We start from the raw sequence: 16,755 nt of genomic DNA, 5'->3' as shown, positions 1-16,755 counted from the left end.
AAAATTATAATATACAAAACATCTATGTCCCACATTCGGGGCAAATATCTTTCATAATATTCTATAACTGAACCCAAATCTCCCATTTTTCCTTATCTTTTCCCTCTTTCCCCTTCCCCCCTCACCTCCGAGGTCCTAACAACAGACAAGTAACAAAGAAAGAGAAAAAAAGAGAAAAAAAAAAAAAAAAAAGGATAGTTAATACTCTGTTATTCTAATTTATCTATTTTCTGTATGCTAATGGGCTGATTCTTGCTCTATGATTACAGATTGGCCTTCCTCTGAGTTAGTATAATCTATCCACTGTTTCCATTTCTTCTCATATTCATCCGTTTGTTGGCGGGCTGATAGAACCAGTTTCTCCAAGCTGCTTATCTCCTCCACTTTCCTCATCCACATGTTTATATTAGGTGGCTCAGTCTCTCTCCATCTAAGGGGTATGCATATCTTTGCTGCGTTTACTAAATGGGGCATAATAGATTTTCTATAATTTTGCACCGGTTTACTGGGGGCGTGGAGCAGAAAGAGAGATGGTTCTTTAGGGAAGTTACATTTCGTAATCTTCTGTATTGTCCTCCAGATCTGTTCCCAAAACACCTCTAGTTCAGGACATGTCCAGAATACATGAAGCATTGTCCCTCTCCCCGTTCCACATCTCCAGCAACGGTCGGTGTTTGCTACAGAAATTTTGTTCAACTTAACTGGGGTATAATACCATCTGGTAAAGATCTTATAATTCGGTTCTTGAATTCTCACACACATTGAAGTTGAAAATACTGACTTAATTATTTGATTTTCTTGTTCTATTGAAAATATGGTACCCATTTCCCTTTCCCATTCCCTCAGGAACGGAAGTTTTCGTCGTTCTGCTGATGTCATTATCAGGGAATACAATTTTGATATAGTATGTTCCAGAATCCCATTCTGGATACATATTTTTTCAAAAGGTAATACAGTTTTGTCTCCCTGAGATGGCATCTGCAACGTCCCTAGAAAATGGCGTAATTGAAATGCTCTCCATAAATCTAGGCCAAAATGGCCTGAGACACTTGTTAGTTCTTCCATAGTTACCCATCCTGTCTCTGAAATAAAATCTGATATCTGGAATATTCCTCTCTCTGCTAATATCTTAAATTTCTTATCCCGATATCCCGTCTCGAAGTGGGGATTACCCAAGACTGGATACAGGATGGAATTCTCCCGTATAAGTTTTTCCTGTTTGAATGTTTTCGCGCATATTTTAATTGTGTTTCCTATAATAGGATGGTTCTTCATGGATGCTGGTATAGTTTTATAGCACCATGGAGCTCTTTTCAGTAAGATCTCACATTGTGCCTGCTCTAAGTTTGGCCATGTCTTATATTTCCCATGACGGCACCAGTCAATCACTCTTCCCAGTTGAATAGCTTGGTAGTATTTCCTCATGTTCGGAACTGCCAGACCCCCCTCTGATTTTGATTTAAATAGATATTTTTTCCCTATTCTCGGACGTTTTGATTTCCAGATGAAATTCATTATCATGGTTTCGATCTGTGACAGGAATCGAGATGGGATATGGATGGGAAGTGCCTGGAACATGTATAGAAATTTTGGTAGTACACTCATTTTGACTATATTGCACCTGCCGATCCATGAATGCATTCCCCCTTTCCATTTTTGCAACAATAGATTTATTGATTTTAGTAACGGGTTGAAATTTAAGCTAAATAGTTGCGTTATTTTTGGTGTAATCCGTGTCCCAAGATATTTTAGGGCCTTCTTTGTCCAATTCAACTTAAAATTTACATGTAATTGTTGTTGAAGTGCCTCTGACAGTTCTATTCCCATTGTTTCGGACTTAATAAAGTTTATCTTCATATTCGATTGAATACCGTATCTCTCCAATTCATATAACAAATTGGGAAGTGATATAGTTGGATTTGTAATCGAGAATAGGACGTCATCCGCGTACGCTGATATTTTATATTGGTCCTTCCCCGCTTTGATACCCGAGATATCAGGATTCATACGAATTTTACAGAGAAAGGGCTCCAGTGACATTACGAACAGGAGTGGAGACAGGGGACAGCCCTGTCTTGTACCATTTGTGATTAAGAATTCTGAGGAGAACTCCATTTACCTTTACTCTAGCCGATGGAATTGAGTAACTCTGTTTTATCCATTTTAACATTTTCTCTCCTATTCCTATGTAGCGTAGGACAACAAACATATACTCCCACCTAACCCTATCGAACGCTTTCTCTGCGTCAGTGTTTAACAGGACCGTTGGTATCTTATTCTGATGTATTATGTGTATTAGGTTCAGTAACTTGGTCGTGTTGTCCCTTGCCTCTCGGGTTGGGACAAATCCAACCTGATCTAAATGGATCAATTTTGTCAGGTGTTTCTGTAATCTTACTGCTATAATCTTTGTAAAAATTTTGAAATCAGTATTCAACAATGAAATTGGTCTGTAGCTTTTACAGGAGGAAGGGTCTTTCCCTTCTTTGGGGATTACCGTTATATGAGCATGTATGGTTTCTTTGGGGATACTATTCCCTGCCCCCCATGAGTTAAACATATCTCTCATGAATTCTTTCAGGTATGGGATTAACTTTTTATAATAGTGTATAGTAAATCCGTCGGGACCAGGTGCCTTCCCTACTTTAATATTTTTAATAGTTTCCATTATCTCCGCTGCTGTAATTGGAGATTCAAGAATCTTGCTCTCCTCTTCTGACAATTGGGACATTTGTGAAGTTTGTACATATTCCTCCAACTGCGTATGTGGAACTATCGGGGTTTTCAAGTTATATAGGGTTTCATAATACTTTTTGAATTCTTGGGTTATCTGTTTAGGATAGGTGAATCTCTGTCCTGCATCGTTTACTATATGTGGTATATAAGATGTCAGGTTTTGGTCTCTAAGCGATCTTGCCAAAAGCCTTCCACATTTGTCCCCTGATTCATAGATATTTTTTTTAGTTTTCTGAATTGTAGCTTTGGCTCTGAAAGATAGGAGTTCATTAATATCTCTTCTTATTTTTAAAAGTTCTGCCTTTCCCTCTGTTGTCGGTGCGTGCTTGTGTTTTGCTTCTGCTTTATGTAAGGATTGGAGTAAATGGTTTAATTGTTTATTTCGTTGTTTTTTGATCCTAGACCCATGTTTAATTAATATCCCACGTATGACTGCTTTGTGGGTTTCCCATATTATACCTGGATCTGAGTCTTCCGTGGTATTAGTCAGAAAAAAAAATTATATTTCTGATTCTACCTCTGCCATGGTCTCACGGTCCTGTAGAAGACTTTCGTTCAATCTCCAAGTTGTTTCTCTCCTTTCTCTTTTGTTTGGTAGCTCATAAGTTAATATAATTGGGGCATGGTCGGACCAAGTCACTGAACCTATCTTTATATCTTTTATAGCGTGTAGTTGACTGTGTGGAATTAGAAAATAATCTATACGGGAGTATTGTTGATGCAGGGAGGAATAAAATGAGTAGTCTCTTTCTCCTGGATGTCTAAGACGCCATGCGTCTATTAATTGCCCTTCCTGTAATATTTTGGCAAACTTTTTTTGTACCCTAACAGGGATTGAGGATACTCCCCGTGATGTATCCTCTGTTGGAATCAGGGGAATATTCAAATCTCCCCCTATTATTACTTGTCCTTCCCTAAACTCATTGAGCATATCCATCCCTCTACCAAGGAATCCATCCTGTTTTGTGTTTGGGACATACATGTTGACTAATGTGACTACGGTCTCCCGTATAGTCCCTTTTATAAATAAATAACGACCATTTGGGTCATTCAAGATTTGTTTACATTTCCAGGGCAGACTCCCTGATATCAGGATGGATACACCCCTTGACTTTGCCTCCAAGTTAGTTGCGTGGTAGACTATAGGGAAAAAATTATTGCCTTATTGCCTAGCATTTATCCTCTCTGAAGTGTGTCTCCTGTACCATTGCTATATCCACCTTTGATCTTTTCAAGTCATCTAATAAGATTTTCCTTTTTTCAGGCACATTAAGGCCCTTTGCATTAATAGATAAAATTCGTATGTTTTCCATTGTATTAACAGGAGAAAGTAGAGAAGAAAAGAAAAAAAAAAAAAAAATTATATCCAAACTTAAGACCCCCCAAAGGATGAGGGAGGGAAGGGGAAAATACCCGCTTGATCTCTCAGTTATAAGAGGTCACTAAATAGCTTTGCGCTGAGTTGCTCCTCCAATTATTATTGGTTCTTTGAGCAGTTTCCTAAATGGGGTTATGGTTGGATTAGGCTAGAGAATGAAAGAAAAAAAAAAAAAAAACTGAAAAAACAATAAGAGGAACTCTCCCCGACACATATCATTTCCATGGTCTAATGGCATTTATTTATATACATTCACTTTCTCCTTCGAACCCACCCTCCTCTCAATACATCTCTATCTCGCTCTTTAAGCTGAGGTTGGGAGGATGGAAAAAAAAAAAAATTAAAAAAAAAATTAAAAAAAAATTCCCCCCTTCTCCCCCCCTCCCCCTCAGAACCCGAAAAGAAGAAGGGGGGGTGGGGGGGGGAAAGGGCAGGCAGAGGGGAAAACCCTCCCGCCTCCCAACCTCCCCCACCCCCCCTCCAGGGACCTGTTTCATACCTCCTTCATCATTCACTGGTTCCCTCCCCTCTCTTAGTACTCCAGTCATTGAGCTGCTAGTTAAATCTTCCTCCATCCTCCATACTTCCCTAGAGAGATCTTACATCTTAATCTCGCTAAAGAGAGAGGAAAAAAAAAAAAAAAAAAAAAGAAAAAGAAAGGTGAGTGAACCCCCCAGTCTCCCTGTCTTATCACCCTCTTAGGGACCCCCTTAGTTCGGTCCTATTAAACTATTAAGTGCTTAAAAAAAAAAAAAAAAAACAGGAAGTGCTGTGCAATAAAATAAAATATAGATTGGATGTTTATATTGTGTTTGTTTTGTGGAAACCACTTCCCCCTTTCTTATCTCTTGTTCCTTCTCATTCCTCTATTTACTTAGTATATTCAATTATCTATTCATTTTGTGAAAAAAACCGTACCCACACCAGCGACAAAAAAAGAAAAAAAAAAAAAGAAAAAAAAAGATAAGGGGGGGGGGGGAACCCAAACAAAAAAAAGAAAAACCCCCCACCAAAAACTCACACCCTCTTTACTCAAAAGAGAACCATTTCTCCCCACCTCTACAATCGTGTACGTGTTTCTAGTGATATTTATGGAAAACACCAAATAGCAAAACCACACACAGAAAAAAAAAAAAAAAAGATAAAAAGAGAAAACCCTCCTTCAGCTTATATGATCAATTGAGTCCGTGCAAAAGTTCATATTCTGTCCAGAGGGGTTAGGAACTCTACCCTCTGTCCCTCACCACAGAAAAGAGAAAGGGGTGAGGTGTATTTATCTTCAACAGTTAAGCAACATGGTACAACATATTATTCACCCCTTGACAAGGGAGAGAAAAAGAATGGAGGATAAAATTGCGGAGAGAGGGAAATGCCAGGAGAACGTAGTATAAATTATATGAATATGGCTTCCCTCTCCCCCTTCCAGAGACCAAAAAAAAAAAAAAAAGGGGGGGGGTCAAAAATTCCCCCTTGCCCCCCACCCCATCCCCCTCTCCTCTCCATCTTAGTCCTCAGTTTGTCCAGGTTTCTCAAGCATGTACTGTCCTATTTCCATCCAGCTTCCTTTCACGGGGTCCCCCGCTTGGGTATCCCCTTGTTCTTGGGGGAATTGCAAGCCAGTCTTGTACTTGTATAGGTTCAGTACCAAGAAAATCAAATAAGTTATGCAGGTCTTCTGGGGTACGAAGGACAAACGAGTTGCGTTCCTTAAAAAAAGTCACTGCTAATGGGTATCCCCATCTGTACTTGAATCCTAGCTGTTTTGCTCTTTCCAGCACTGGCCGTAATAAAGCTCTACGGTATAAAGTGGATTTAGACAGGTCCGGAAGTATCTTTATTTTGGCCCCTGCAATTTCAACAGAACCTGTAACCCAGGCTTTACGGAGAATCTCCTCTTTCTGTCTATAATAGTGTGTTTTACACACTATGTCTCGGGGTCTGTTGGGGTCAGTGCTTCTAAACCCCGCAACTCTGTGGACCCTGTCTATTTCCATGGGGGCCATAGGGTGAGAGGTAGGAACTAGCAATCTTAGAAAAATATCTCTCACCTTCTCCTGTAGGTTTTCCCCTTCCTCCTCAGGGACACCTCTCAACTTCAAATTGCCCCTGCGGCTCCGGTCTTCCAGGTCTTCCATGTATAGTTGCATATTGATAGTAGCTTCAAACAGTGCTTCTGTAGTTTTCCTTATTCCGGCCACTTGTTCTTTAACTACAGTGATCTCAGTTTCCTTTGAAACAACTCTGTTTGATAACTGTGTCATGTCTTTACGGAGCTCTTGCATATCTGTCCGGTGTGTCTCCTCGATCCGCATAATCAAAGCCTCTATTTCAGCTTTTGTTGGAAGTGCTTTCAATAGGTCCTTGATATCCGGGCTCTCCAGCTCCTGTTGTTTAGTGGGGTCTGGTCCAGCTCCCCTCACTGCTATTGCCTCCGAGCTTGTAGTTTCCTCCGGCAGCTTTTCCCCTCTCTCTATATGATGTATACCTTGTGTGTTCAGTTTGGTCTGTGTGCCCGCACGTGCCGCCGCCATCTTGGCTTCAGGCGTTCCAGGTAGCTGATGGGAAAAGTATTGTTTAATGTCTCCTGATCTCCTCTGCGGGTGGCGCCTTTCCGCAGCCAAGCGGTCGCTAGTCGAGCGGGTTACCGGGCGGGTCCTGGCCGGTTTGCTTGTTTGCATGCCGCGCTAACAGTGCCGTGTCGGGCTGGTCCGGGAGCGTGGCGGTCGGGAGCTTCACTCAGACGTCCTCACATCACGCCCTCTCCAAGCCACTCCCCCCCGGCCATCAAATTAATTGTTGTCTTTAATATAGGCCATATGGCCAAATTAGATGTTGAGTAATGTAAGCAGCATTTTCTCCAGGAAAACATTTTTTAGACTATCAGTGACTCCTTACCCATCCCAAGAAGGCCATTACCATAGCCCATAGCTTTAGCAGGCACAAGAACCCCCTGAACATATCAGAAGTAGTCCCTGGGTTATCTGTATCACACTATGAAAACTGGCTGTTATGGATAGCTACGCTGCTGATCTTTTTATCTTATCTTTTTCTGGTTTCTTTTCAGTTAATTTTTTGAAACTCAAGCTGTTTTCAGCATACAAATTCCCACCAGGCGGTCATAGCTGAACACCAGCTAAATAAAAAGATGAAGTAAATAAAGGAGTGCTGTATTACTTGCCAGGAGATTTGTGTTTCTGCCAATACAGTCCGGAAAGTAACGCATCCCTACAACATAGCACAGACCTTTCTGGCAGAATCGGAAAAGCGATTCTTCTATGCTGTAGATAATTTGCAAAACTGCACTTACAGGTCTTGTACCTCCCAGTCTGTGATTGAACAGTTTAGGAATGGTTGCCAAACCAGCTACTGGCAAAGCTTTTTGCTTGATACCACACTGGTACCATTACCATGTTGTCCTTAATTCAGTCCATATACATTGTTTTTCATTTCAAGCCTTGATAAATGGGGCATTTTTGGACCCCTGAAATGCATTGACTTCCTCTCTTTGATCTTCTGACCTCAAATTGGATTGGGATTGAATCTAGGTTATTGAAGTGGTTATAAAGCCAGAAGGTCTTTTATCCTACTGCATTCTATGCATTAAGATAAAAAACCTTCTGTGTGCAGCAGCCTCCATCGCCCCCCCCCCCCTGATGCTTACCTGAGCTCCCTCTTTATCCAGAGATGTCCACAACTGTCTCAGCCATCCAAGACTTCCCTCCTCATTGGCTAAGACACAGCAGTGGCGCCATTGGCTCCCCCTGCTGTCAATCAAAGTCAGCTAGCCAATCAGAGGGAGCGGGCGGGGCCAAACCACAGCTCTCTGTCTGAAGGGATATACGGAGCTGTGATTGGGCTCGGGTGCCCCCATAGCAAGCTGCTTGCTGTGGGGGCACTCAAAGGGAGGGAGGGGCCAGGAAAGCCGGGGAGGGACCAGAGAAGAGGAAGATCGGGGCTGCTCTGTGCAAAACCACTGCACAGAGGAGGTAAGTATAACATCTTTGTTATTTTTATTGAACAAAAAAATGAGACTTTACAACTACTTTAATCTGTGGATTGGTGCTTCAACCTTGGACTTGTGGTCTTCCACTAACAAACCAAGGAAACTTTGGGAATCCTCTGCAGCTGCCAGCATGGTAACCAGACAACCTGCACCAACACCATTATAATATAACTGGACAGCAAAACCAGCAGGACATCCCTAGGGTTCAACACTTTTTATCTACTTTCTCTAGTGAAAGAAGCAGATGGGTGAGCTCATCCCTCTGCCCTCTTATCCTATGAGCATGCTTCTTGTTAACACATGTCAAATTAAGCTTAACTGATTGGTTGTGCTAATTCTGCCTCTCCCATTCTGTACTCTAGCTGTACAGGAACTGCAAGAGGCGTATCCCAAGTCAAATTCGGCTACTTACAATACCTACATTAAACCAAAAAAACATTTAATGATGTATTGGCTCCTTGTGCGGATTCTTCCTCTCCCAGTTAAAACCCTGCTATATAGAAACTGTAAGAGGTTGATTCCAAGTAAAATTTAGATACTAACACAGTTTACATATTTGCAAAAAAAAAAGAACAATGTATTAATTTATACAGATCTGTATTAATTTTTGTGTTTTACTTCTGCTTAGAGTTCACCTTCAATGAACAGGCCCTACTAGGTCAACTGTGAATTTCTTCTCACCTGCTTTTTTGTGTAATGTGGGCGTATTGGGTACACTTTAGGGGTCGGCTTCAAGGAAGGAGGCTTAAAAAAATAGGCCGTTTGCTCTTTCAAATGGAAGCAAACACTGTGAAAAATAAAAGGAATATAAATCAGATAAAGAAAGTAATAAACACAACTACGTAGAACTTCGGAAAACAACAAAAATACCACTGCAGGTGGTGCTAAGCAAAAAAAAAGATACATCATGAAACATAGAAACATAGAAACATAGAATGTGTCGGCAGATAAGAACCATTTGGCCCATCCAGTCTGCCCAATATATCTGAATCCTATGAATAGTCCCTGGCCCTATCTTATATGAAGGATAGCCTTATTCCTATCCCATGCATGCTTAAACTCCTTCACTGTATTTGCAGCTACCACTTCTGCAGGAAGGTTATTCCATGCATCCACTACTCTCTCAGTAAAGTAATACTTCCTCATATTACTTTTAAACCTTTGCCCCTCTAGTTTAAAACGGTGTCCTCTTGTGGTAGTTTTTCTTCTTTTAAATATGCTCTCCTCCTTTACCGAGTTGATTCCCTTTATGTATTTAAAAGTTTCTATCATATCCCCTCTGTCTCTTCTTTCTTCCAAGCTATACATTTTAAGGTCCTTTAACCTTTCCTGGTAAGTTTTTTTCTGCAATCCATGTACTAGTTTAGTACAAGAAATGGGCAATTTGGGACTTTATATGAGAACTGGCGAGCACTGCACAGTGTCTCCATCCCTGTCAATTGAAAAACAAGATGGGATAAATGAGGGTGTGTGAAAAACAGCCGATCCCTAGTTTGAAATAATTACCCACCAGTCTGCTAACAAACCAAAATAAACCTGTCTAACAAAAGTTGTACTAGTTTAGTAGCTCTTCTCTGAACTCTCTCTAGAGTATCTATATCCTTCTGGAGATATGGCCTCCAGTACTGCGCACAATACTCCAAGTGAGGTCTCACCAGTGTTCTGTACAGCGGCATAAGCACTTCTCTCTTTCTACTGCTTATACCTCTCCCTATACATCCAAGCATTCTGCTGGCATTTCGTGCTGCTCTATTACATTGTCCTCCCACCTTTAAGTCTTCTGAAATAATTACTCCTAAATCCCTTTCCTCAGATACTGAGGTCAGGACTGTGTCAAATATTCTATATTCTGCCCTTGGGTTTTTTTTTTTTTTTTTAAAGAAACTTTATTAAAACATCTGTTAGGATACAAAAGATTGCAGAGATTACAATGACACAACACGTTTTACATTTTACAGGTCAGAAGCCGAGCACAACACAGAGACTCGTGACCGACCTAAATGATACTGCAGACCGAGAAAATTACTCAATGACTCAAGCATAAACATACTAGAACCCTAGTTGGATGGATCCATGGCACGTAGATAACTCTTAAACTGTGGGATGGATATCTGCAATAGAGCAATTAGGGAACGAGAATAAAACAAAAGGAACTGGGAGGGGGGGGGGAGGAAAAGGAGGGGGAGTAAGTCAAAAGCATCTATACCATAACATTGTCATACTACCCCGAAGTGTTATACGTGAAGTTGACCACAGACGAGGTGCTAGCCACCTCTTTAGGTAGTGAATCCAGAAAGTCCTGCCAGGTGTCCGAGAAGCGGGTTGCTGAGGAGGGGAGGTTGAAATCCGTATTGAGCTGGTCTTTGACCATGAGACTCAAGAGGTCACGGTGGACTTGCGTTACAGAGGGGCCCACCGCGGAGATCCAATTGGCGAGTATGACTCTCCGGGCTATCAACAAACAAATGAGCACCCATCTCCGCGGGTGTGGGGGTGGACGGACAGTCCATACCTGAAGCTGTTTGTCCCAGTGTCCGAATATGAGAAGGAGGGGGTCCTTCGGCAGTTGTAACAGCGTTACCCGTTTGATGAACGCTATCACCTGATCCCAGAAAGTAGCTATGATAGAGCACGACCATAACCTGTGATGTAGGTTTGGGCGGGTGGTTTTGCATTGAGGGCATAGGCCCTTGAGAGGATCATTTGCTTTAGAAGTAAACGGGATATACGCCCTATGAAGAATTTTCAACTGCGTTTCTCTCCAAGTCTCGTTAGGAGTCAAGCGTAGCGTACGATTATACCCCTGGAATATCTTAGTGACAATGTCCTCCAGTGTGAAGTCCTTGGCCCAGTTTGTCGCTGAGGAGCCAGCGAAGTGATAGGATGTCAGTTTTTGAAAGGGTTTGTAGATGTCGGAGATGCTGTAAATCCCTGAGTCGAAAAGAGGGTCCAATAACGGGTCCACAAGTCCAGCGTTTGCAGAGGCACCTGAGGAGCGAAGGAAGCTTAGGCACTGCAGGATTGGAAAAACATGAGAGGCAGGCAAATTATAGGTATCCAAGATGTCACGTACAACCCGTAGTTTTCCCGTGGCGGGGTCACAGAGATCTGAGAATTTCAATAGGCCCGACCTTTGCCATACATTGAAGTATTCCGAGTGCAGGCCTGGTATAAATGCCGGGTTGTCCTTTATGGGCAAATATTTGGACATAGATGAAGGGAGTTTCAGACGTTTCCTAGATTCTCTCCATGCGATCACCGTATCTCGCAAGAGGATATTATGCTGCAACTTTGGGGGCATAGTTTTCCATTTAGCATGCAACAATGCAACCAGTGAGTAGGGGGCAGACATGTGCGTTTCCAAGACATAGTTGGAGTAATGGGAAGAACCAGAGAGCCAGTCCAAAGATACTCGGAGGAGACAAGACAGATTGTATAACCTGATATCGGGGAGGCCAATACCCCCCTCGCTCCTGGGCAGACATAATTTTTTGAAAGAAATTCGAGGCCGTTTACCACGCCATATAAAATTAGAGATGGCTCGATTCAGCAGTTTAATGTCGTTGTGTTTAAGCAATAACGGGAGCGTTTGCAGAGGGTATAACAACCGTGCAAAGCTGACCATCTTGACAAGGTGGCATCTCCCCAGGAGCGAGAGAGGCAGATCCATCCAACCATCTAACTCACGAGAGATCCTCTGAAATAGCGGGGGATAGTTTAAGGTATAGATGGAGGAAGGGAGCCTACCTATCCTGATTCCTAAATACGTGATATGTGAAGTAGCTATAGTGAAGGGAGAGGAGGCTGCCCAGGTGGGATTGGACGTGGTACCTAATGTGAGGATTTCACTTTTAGCATAGTTTATCCGCAAACCGGAACATAGTTTAAATTTATCGAAGATGGAGATTATGGTGCGCATATCAGCTGAGGGGTTACTAGTAAAAATCAAAACGTCATCTGCAAACAATGATATGCGTAATTCCTTAGAGCCAATTGGAATACCGTGGAGTGGCGCTTTTTCTAGTAAGAATCTGGATAAAGGCTCCAGAGCCAAATTGAAGAGCAACGGAGACAAGGGGCAGCCCTGTCTCGTGCCCTTAAACAGGCGGAACTCGTCGGTGAGGGACCCGGCTACCCACAACCTGGCCGCAGGAGAGGCATACATAGCTTTGACAACATGAGTAAATGGTCCCGAGAAACCAAAGGAGGACATAACCATAGAGAGCCAGTCAAAGCCCACATTGTCAAAGGCCTTCTCCGCGTCCAGGGTGATGATAGCCAGGTCCGCCCCCGAGGAAACCCTGGCCTGGTCCAAGGCCAGAAGCACCTTTCGGAGATTTGATGCCGCTGACCGCCCCTTGGTAAAGCCGGATTGAGCCGGGTGGATTAGTGATGGCATAATCAGAGCAAGTCGGGATGCTAGAAGTTTGGATAGAACCTTCACGTCCAAATTTAACAGGGAAATCGGCCTGTAGGATCCAGGCTCCAGGGGGTCTTTCCCTTTCTTTGCCAGCAGCTTGATTATGGCTTGGCTGCCCGTGGGGGGATACGAGCCACCCAACATGATGGCAGAATATACCTCCAGCAGAGTGGGTCCTATGATCTCCCAAGCGGTCTTGTAGAATTCGCCAGTGAGGCCATCCGGGCCCGGGGCTTTATTGGGAGCGAGTTGCTTTACAATGTCCCGGATCTCCTCGAGAGACACCGGTGCATTCAAGGCATCTAGTTGTGTAGGAGAAAGGTTAGGTAGGGAGACATTGTCCAGGAAGAAACGCGCCTGTTCAACGTCGAAGGGGTCTGGAGAGTACAGGGATGCATAGAAGTCTCTCATTGTCCGTTTAACGTCAGAAGGGGTAGACACAGTTTTGCCCGACGGGGTTCGGAGTGATGCAATGTGTGTAGGAGTATAGGGCGCCCCGCACAACCTCGCCAGTAATTTACCTGCCTTGTTACCAAATTTATGTAGCGTGGCAGAGAAGCGTGCACTTTTAATACCTTCCAACTTGTCCGCCCAAGTGTCAAAAGCCTGCTTGGCTAGGGACCACTCTTGTCGGTTAGCGGGAGAGTCCGCGGACAACAGCTGTCGTTGAGCCAGGCGGAGACGTTCACTGGCCTGAAGGTAGCTTTTGGATGCGTTTTTCCGATATGCCGAGGCGTATGATATAATTTTGCCACGCAGAAAAGCCTTGCCCGCCTCCCAAAACAAATTGGGTTGAGAGGTGTGCAGGGCATTTGCCTCCGAGTACTCCGCCCAAGCCCCAGCTAGGTAGGTCTGAAAGTCCGCATCGTTACTCAAATACCCCGGGAATCTCCACAAACTAGTATCCGCCTGCTTGCCGGGGGGGTCTAAGATCAAGGACACAGGGGCATGGTCAGAAATTACAATTTCATGGATCTCTGGGTCCTCAATTCTCCTCAGGGCATTGGCCGAGACAAAGAAATAGTCTATCCTAGTAAACACATTGTGAGGGTGCGAATAAAAGGTATATTCCCTGTCAGCAGGGTGTTGTAGTCGCCACACATCTGTGAGGTGGAGGGATTCTACTAACAGAGCTAGAGGACTAGAGGTGGACGCATCAGATTTATTTGTTCTAGGTTTGGACCGAGACTTATCCAGTAGGGGGTCCATAAGGGAGTTAAAATCACCGCCTATGACGTGTGGGACCTGAGGGTAGGTAAGCAAGTGAGAGGACAGTTCTTTATAAAAGGACTGGTCCGGGGTGTTGGGAGCATAAACATTTGTCAGTAGTATTTCGCTGTCATTGATCTTCATATGCGCTGAGACAAATCTACCACTAGTGTCGGTGGAGAGGGAAATGATATTACAGGAGAGACGCTTGTGGATCAGGATCAGGACTCCGGCCTTCCTGCCCAGAGCCGCCGATCCCACCACCGTGCCCACCCACAGCTTTTTCATCCGGAAATAGTCCTCAGAGGACAAATGGGACTCCTGTATTAATGCTATGTCTGCTTTGAGCCTCTTGAGATGTCTCAATACCTTCATCCTTTTAATTGGGGACCGTAAGCCCCTGACATTCCATGACAAAATCCTCATGGAGGGTCTGACAGATGATGGTATGAAGCATGACAATACATCCGCTTATAGATGTAGACGGCAGGAATGGGTGCGTATACTACCAAATATGTTATGGACATGCGTCTAACACTCATTGAACACAGATACCCCAGGGGAGCTGATTCCAACCGTGGAACCGAGGAGGCTGAAGGGGAAATGGGAGGGACAGACATGGGTAAAGAGAACAGGGGGAGAACAACGAAATGCAGAAAGGCACCTGGAAAAAAATACATCATGGACTTCACTTTTTTCCGAATGCTGTAACTGTGTAAGGCGACAAGTCCCTTTGGTACGGACGTCAGCAGGTCTGTGAACAAAACCAACCCAAATCACCTCTATATTAAAAAAAAAAAAAGAGGGAAAATAAATAGAGGGGGGTAAGGAACCCTGAACCCCTATTCGCAATAGTCGAGGGGAGCGCCCGGGTCCTCCACAGTGACAGCATAAAACAGTATTATAACTCATCAGCCGTAACAGGACAGTTTATAGAATTATAACCTAAGTGTATAGCACAGAGAAAAAAACTAAACAAAACAATGCAGAGAAAAAAAAATGGGTCAGAGGTAGCTACCTCCAATGCCCGCAACTTTCCAGTGGCAACCTGAAATATGCAACAGCAACGTGGATGAGAAGATACATTACGTGTCCACAGGGTCTCCTAGGAGGAGGTAATAATTACTAGTGGCGGTCCATGGCGGTTCAGCGATGTGGAAGAAATCGCCCTCCGCTAACTGCCTCAGAATATTTTAGCCGTTTGGGAGATTCTTTTCGCGGGGTCCTTGGGAGCAGGGAGCGCTGGGCTGAGGACGACGTGGTGTGCATGGGGTCAGACCCATCCGCACGGAGTGATCTTATAAAGCCTTCCGCCTCCGAGGGGTCCTGGAATGACAGTTGTTCACCTGAAGGTGCCCGTAGCCTAAGGATAGCTGGGTATGCCAACGTGAATTTGATCTGGGATTGGTGCAGTTGTGAGCATACTGCCTGGAAAGCCTTTCGTCTCTTGGCCACTTCAACGGAGTAGTCCGCGAAAATCAGGACTTTTATACCGTCAATCTGGAAAGATTTGGATTGCCTGAATTTCTGGAGGATCGCCGATTTATCTGCGTAGTTCAGGTACTTGGCTATGATCGGGCGCGGGGAGGAACGTTCTGATGAGTGTAACCCCATACGGTGGGCGCGTTCGACCACGCAGATTCCTTTCAGTCCCAGAGCCTCCGGAATCCTCTTGGAGCACAGGTCAGGGATCGCAGAGGGTGGCACAGTTTCTGGTATCCCAATAAAGCGGAGGTTACTCCTTTGCGCTCTGTTTTCCAAATCGTCCAATTTTTGGAGCAAGAATTGGTTTGTCTTTTCCTGTGCCTGCTCAAATCCATGAGAGCTGTATATTTCCTCCTCCACACTTGCCACACGCTGTTCCACTTCTTGCAGCCTGTGTGTATGTTCGGTGAGCTGCTTTTTAAAGTCCTGCATGCCCGCCGCCACAGCCGTTTGCACAGCCGCTGTTATGGTGGGAGACAGTAGTGCCACCACAGTCTGCGCTATACGATCCGACTGGGGGTCACCCAGGGTGGGCACCGTGGGAGCCGCAGAGGCAGCCGTGTCCATGCGGGAGGCGTCCGCCTCATCCGCAGTGAAGGCCGAGACCGGGGCCTCGATTTGCGGCGGGCCCGGCGGATTGCGCGGGCCGCCTTTCTCCAGGAATTTATCCATGCCGGGTATTGGATGGCACCGGGGGATCGCCCGGGGGTGTACGGAGCTGTGGGGGGCCCGAGGGAAGTGGGTTAGCCGGTATTTAAGCAGTTTTAACGTCCGATCGCAGGAGCCGGCGTGGATGGCGACTACTGCATTCGGCGCCGGAACCGGAAGTTGCCCTTGGGTTTTTACGTCCCAGGTACATTATCTTGCACTTATCCACATTAAATTTCAGTTGCCAGAGTTCTGACCATTCTTCTAGTTTTCCTAAATCCTTTTCCATTTGGCGTTTCCCTCCAGGAACATCAACCCTGTTACATATCTTTGTGTCATCAGCAAAAAGACAAACCTTACCATTGAGGCCTTTTGCAATATCACTTATGAAGATATCATGAGTGTTCCGGGTAGCAACTATGTGCCACTTCACTGGTCCATCAATTGGAAGCAAATGTAAAAAATAAGTGGGATATAAATCAGATGAAGTAAATAATGAACAAGGACAAAACGTACAAAAACAACATAAATATCACTGCAGTTGGTGCTCAGCCACAAAAGGTAGGTTTTGTGTCCATTCACATTGATCCGACTTGTCAGGCGACTTGTCAGCCTGACAAGTCGCGGTCCTCCCGCTCCCACTGTGTAGTACAGGAGCCGTTCTAATAGGAGCGGCACAAGTTGCTCCGACTTAGAAAAAGGGTCCTGTACTACTTCAGGGCGACCTGGAGGTGACTTGCATAGACATTCATTTTATGAAGTCCGTGCAAGTCGCGCTGCACGCGACTTCACAGGTCGCCCCCTAAGTCGGAGCGACCTAATGTGAACGGAGCCTAAGTGTGTTCCGGGGTAGCAGCTATGAGCCATTTTGTAAAA

This window comes from Pelophylax lessonae (assembly GCF_965119305.1).
Source record: "Pelophylax lessonae genome assembly, chromosome: 7".
Classification (NCBI taxonomy): Eukaryota; Metazoa; Chordata; class Amphibia; order Anura; family Ranidae; genus Pelophylax; species Pelophylax lessonae.
This window is presented reverse-complemented; position numbering follows the sequence as displayed.